The 5,830-nt window shown below is 42.0% G+C and overlaps 1 pseudogene; it reads left to right on the top strand.

The window, feature by feature from the left end:
- The first annotated feature begins 449 nt into the window (after positions 1-449).
- Positions 450-5,616, top strand: LOC115784271 (uncharacterized; annotated as a pseudogene).
- The last annotated feature ends 214 nt before the right edge of the window (positions 5,617-5,830 follow it).

Below are 5,830 nucleotides of genomic sequence, written 5' to 3'. Positions count from 1 at the left end.
TGTTGAGTTTGTATTTAAAAATACCATTCTGGCAGGAGATGACAGAGCTTTGGGTGAAGTGCGCGCCATGTCTAGAAATTTAAGATTTTTGGTTGATATTCTCTCTCTCCATTAAAATGAAACTACCATAAAAACTGGAGACAGTTAATTTATTTGTAAGTGAGCAAACTTTGAAATTCAGCAGGGGATCAAATAATTATTTCCCCTACTGTATATTATAGAATAATGTTGCCACTCATTACACACAACCCCATAAGTGGGTGTGGTTTAGATGTTGTTTAAAAGATTAAATTAAAACCAACCAAATTTACTTGAGTGAATTGCTTCTTTGAGAACAGTTCAATAAGTCATGTTTTACATGAGCTATTTACATGAGTTCATGTAAATAGTTAGAATTATAAATTTATACATTTGGATTTATTTCTCTTTTTCCACAGAGCAGTGCAAAGATGTCTGAGACAAGGTAAGGACTATAACTTCTCAGATTTTATGCACTGCTCTCTTTCACACACATACACACACACACATATACATACTCACACAAAAATATATGTATGTAGTCTTCAAAAAAAAGTTCTAAAGAATTTAAATTAAAACAATGATTCTTTTAGGTTTTAAAATGATTTAAATACAACCTCAGAGGAACAACACTGGTCCTGCAGTTGGATTCCATCATTACAACAAGTAAATCTGTGAATTTGTGAAGTTTGTGCCCTCCTAGATATCCCAGCTGTAAGTGATATTATTGCACTCAGCCAGAAGTGGCAGACCACGGAAAAATTGCAGAATGTAGTCACTAAGTGCTGAGTGTTTAAAAGTCTGCAATACTCTGCTCTGCTCTGCTTGCTGGGAGCTTCATGACATATGTTTCTGTGGCTGAGTATCTGTCTATATAATGTATGGATATAACTTCTGCTTCCTGTGGTGAGAAACATTTGGGACTTTTATGTCTCATGCTATGAAGGTGTCTCCTCTCAAGGTCTTCTTACAAAGCTCATGTATTGATTTGAATAATAGTTCCTATAATTATCTTAACAAAGGTAGTGACAAAGAATGAAACTGGCTATATATGCTAATAAAAGAAGATATATAAATTACATTAAATACTTCTTTCAATCTCATTTATGTGAATGAAGGAAATGGGACAAAGTGAACAGTCTCAGCACATCTTGGGTTGCCACCACAATTTTGAGTCTTTTTCATTTGGAAGAATTAAATGTGACTCATTGAGATGGAGAAATCAATTAATCTATTTGGCAATTAGACTCCAATGACCCATCGTAACAGAATTCCAGGGATGTTAGGATTAGGGAAAACATGCAGATGAGTGATTACAGATCTTCCTTACTGAACTAATGCATAAGCTTCATACTGATGTTTCAGAACATCACTTAGAAAATGCAATCAAAGCTTGGGATTGAATTGCTGCATTCTGATTCAATGCAGTTCAGTTTTATTTATATAGAGCCAAATTACAGCAACAATCACCTCAAGGTGCTTTATATTGTCAGGTAAATGTAAACCATACCACTTTAAGTACATTATGTAATACACGTCAGCTGACACGGTTACCTCTCCTAATTTGCTTCCATTGCTAAGTGGCACCTTTAAGATCTAGCAGGTGGAACAACACTCAGGTGCTTTGGTTCCTGCTGGGACTGGCACACTTGGATGTTATCCAAAGTGGCAATCAAAACCATATTTGACTACCGGGTTCTTACACTGTCTCAGGAAGGTGCACGCACTGAACTGAAATGAACTGAGGTGATTCTAAAGCCTCATCAAAGTGCAGAAAAGATGGATCCAATGTGAATTTATATTATGTTTATGGATTTGTGTTTTTTTATTTTGGTTGGTGTTAAATCTCTAAATACATTTGTGGCCACATGGACACCTGGTTTTTTTGAGTCATTCATTTTTCACACCATTTAGGCTCCATAAAGGACAGTTCTTCTGGGTACAGTCACATGTTATTTTCCATTGCGTAGCACTTGGTCCACTGCTAAAACACAGGTTACATATAGACCCTACAATATTAGAGAAAACCCCCAACAATCAGATGACCCCCTATGAGCAAGCACTTGGTAACAGTTGGAAGGAAAAACTCCCTTTTAACAGGAAGTGTGGCTGAAAATAGCTGCTACGCTGTTAGTATCAATTTTTTCTGAATATATTGTATATATAATATACTGTTTTCGTCAATCTAACTCCACATCAGCAGCTGAATTGATCATTTTGTTACATTTAATTTTGTTTTTACATGTCATATTTTTCATTTTCCTTTCAGAAGGCAACTACAGGTGGCCTTGTATCGCTACACCACAGACACCCTCATCTACATCAAAACAGTGAGAGAATTCTGTGAGAAGTTCTCTAAATGGAAAATCACAAGGGAGAAAGAAATTACTTCTATGATTCACATCGAAGACAGGGCTGATAAAATTAACCTGAACTTTAGTCATTTCACCAAGTCAAAGGAAAAGGGTAAAGCCTTTAAGCAGTACACGAAGAGCAAGCTGACCCAGATTACAGCAGACAGCAGGCGTGCAAAACTGGAGAAAGAACTGAGTAAAGTGTTGAATGACACTCTTGAAGGCCTGAAAAAGCTCAACGCCTTCCTGGATGCAGTGGAAAAGCTAGCAGTGACCTCGCTTCATGTTTTCAGGGAGAACCAGGTGTTGCACCTGCCTACAGGGATCAGCTTTGAACATGTTCAGGCTGTCATCACTGCTGCACGACTAATCTGCCCTCTGCTGCTGGAGTTTAAAAGAGACACAGAAACCTTCTTCCTCCCCAAACTTCAGAATGTGGAAGTGTTAAAATATCAGCTAAACAGATACATGCAGGTAGCTGAGGAAATCCATGAAATGATGGAGAAAAGGTAAATTTACATTTAACAAGCAACACATTTGGTTTTTCAAAATAAAATCCACATAAACCAGAAACTGCTTTCTTTCACAGCGCCTTAAGTTATGTCTGGCTGAAGATCATGGACACAGAAGTAGACCTGAATGTGGATTTGTCTGAAGATAACATAAGAAGTATGCTTCATCAAATTGAACTGCTTGATGAAATCAGGTAAGATTAGGCCACATGTGTAAGTTTTAACAAAGGGAACCGTTTACCCTGCCCAGGATAGGGTTACCGGGGGGAGCCAGGCCTGGATAGTGAGCTTGAGGGAAAGCATCTGGCATTAGCCCGTGGTGACCTGAAGAGATGACATGGGCCTGCCCTCCAGTAGGCCCACCACATGAAGGAGGCGTCGTAGGGGTCAGGTGCAGTGTGTGTCGGGCGGTGACCAAGGGCGGAGGCCCTGGCGGACCGATCCCCGGCAATTGAGACTGGCTATTGGGACATGGAATGCCAGCTTTCTGGTGGGGAAACGTATCTTGAGAGTGCTTTGGGAATGCCTGGTAGAGGCCCCAGTCCACAAGATCTTCAACTTCCAACTCTGGCAGAACTTCGACAGCATTTCAAGGGAGGCTGAGGACACTGAGTCCAAATGGACCATGTTCCGCACCTCCATTGTTGAGGCTGCTGCTCAGAGCTGTGGCTGCAAGGTGGTTGAGATGGTAGTCCCCGAACCAGATGGTGGTCACTGGAGGTGAAGAGAGCCATCAAGCTGAAAAAGGAGTCTTATCGGGCTTGGTTAGCCAGTGGGACTCCGGAAGCAGCTGAATGGCAGGCCAAGCAGAACACACCAGCCTTCATGGTAAGGTCCATGCCAGGTTGCTGGAAAGGAGGGTTCATCCGTGAGTTGAGCCTTGGATCCAAGAGGAACAATTCATCCTGGTTGTGGAACACTGGACCAGCTCTTTATCCTCAAGAGGATAAAGTTTACCAGCTCTTTATCCTCAAGAGGATAAAGAGCTGGTGAAACTCCAATGTACAGGCAGCAACTTGGCCCAAATTGAGTGTGCGTGGGAGTTTGCCCATCCACTCTACATGTGTTTTTGGAGGCATTCGACCTATTTGCCTTGACCGCATCCCCTGGGGTATCCTGTGGGAGGTGCTGCGGGAGTATGGAGTGTCTGGCTCATTGTTGCAGGCCATTCAGTCCCTGTACAACCACAGTGAGCGTGAAACAGCTGGCATGAGAATCAGTACCTCTAAGCCTGAGGCCATGGTCCTCAGCCGGAAAAGGGTGGCATGCCCACTCTGGCTCAGGGACGAGTTGTTGCCCCAGGTGAAGAAGTTCAAGTATCTCGGGGTCTTATTCATGAGTGATGGGAAAAGGGAATGGGAGATTGACAGGTGGATCGGGGCCACGTGATGTGGATGCTGCATCGGGCTGTTGTGGTGAAGAGGGACCTGAGCGTAAAAGTGAAACTGTCGATTTACCGGTCAATCTATGTCAATACCTATGGTCATGAGCTTTGGGTGGTGACCGAAAGAATAAGATCAAGCGGCAGAAATGAGGATCCTCTGAAGGGTGTCTGGCCTCTCTCTCTTAGAGGTAGTGTGAGGTGTGCCCGGGGCAGACTCAGGACATGCTGGAGAAATTACATCTCTTGGCTGGTCTGAGAATGCCTTGGGGTTCCTCCAGATGAGCTGCTGGAGGTAGCTGGGGAGAGGGAGGTTTGGGCTTCTCTGCTTAAGCTGCTGCCCTTGCAACCCGGTCCCGGATAAGTGGAAGAAAATGGATGGGTGGATGGATGGAGTTATTTATTGGCCTCAAGAACAACAACAACATATAAAATTCCCTATCTTTGAAGTCTAGAGTTTATGAGACAGGTTTTGATTGTATTTTGTATTTAATTTTAATTGAATTGAGACTGCCATGCTGCTATCTACAGCAGTTGAACAATGGCTTCTGGTTTGATACACAAAAAAGAAGTAGAACCATAGTACACAATGATATTACAACCACTGATATTAATATTAATAATTATGGCAAATTGTTTAGTTAGTTAGTTTTTCCTCACTTGTCTCTATTTTTAGAGAGACAAGTGAGAAATATAAGTACTTTTTAGTACTTATTTTTGGCACTGTCACATTAATGATGTTAGACTTGTTTTCTTGTCATGCTCCAAACTATAATTTTACCCACTGTGAATATTGAACTTTATTTTTGTCATGATCAGGAAGGACCCAAACTTCCAGATAGTGTTCTTGTTCCAGGATGTGTCCTGTTCTCGCTTCATCAAAGAGTTTAATGAGCGACATCCAGGGATGTTGCATTTTTTAAAAGAGCTGGAGGTGTGTGCTGCTGAGCTAGAGAAAATGAGTAAGGGGGCAAAGATCTCCAGTGTGGCAGGCAGCTCAGTGGGGGCAGTTGGAGGTGTGCTGTCCATTGTTGGTCTGGCATTAACTCCTGTAACAGCAGGAGTGTCTCTAGCTTTGACAATGACTGGGGTCGGTCTGGGAGTCACCAGTGGAGTCAACAGTGCCTTGACCACTGGAGCAGAGATTAGAGTTAACAGATAATACCAAAAGAAAGCTAATAAAGTCTTGCAGAGCTTCATGGAAGACTTGCTGAGTCTCCAGGATTGTCTGCAGGAAGTGACCAACTGAGCAATCTCCAACATGGAAGCAAATGACAAAGATGTGTTTATAGGAGTAGGCAAGATTGCATTTAAAGCTGCTACTATTGGAAGGGGTATTGAATTGAATTGAATTGAATTGAATTGAATTGAATTGAATTGAATTAATATAGCGCCAAATCACAACAAACTGTCGCCTCAAGGCGCTTTGTATTGTGGGTAAAGACCCTACAATAATACAGAGAAAACCCAACAGTCAAAACGACCCCCTATGAGCAAGCACTTGGCGACAGTGGAAAGGAAAAACTCCCTTTTAACAGGAAGAAACCTCCAGCAGAATCAGGCTC

This window comes from Archocentrus centrarchus, chromosome 8 (assembly GCF_007364275.1).
Source record: "Archocentrus centrarchus isolate MPI-CPG fArcCen1 chromosome 8, fArcCen1, whole genome shotgun sequence".
In the NCBI taxonomy this organism is placed as follows: Eukaryota; Metazoa; Chordata; class Actinopteri; order Cichliformes; family Cichlidae; genus Archocentrus; species Archocentrus centrarchus.
This window is presented reverse-complemented; position numbering and strand designations above follow the sequence as displayed.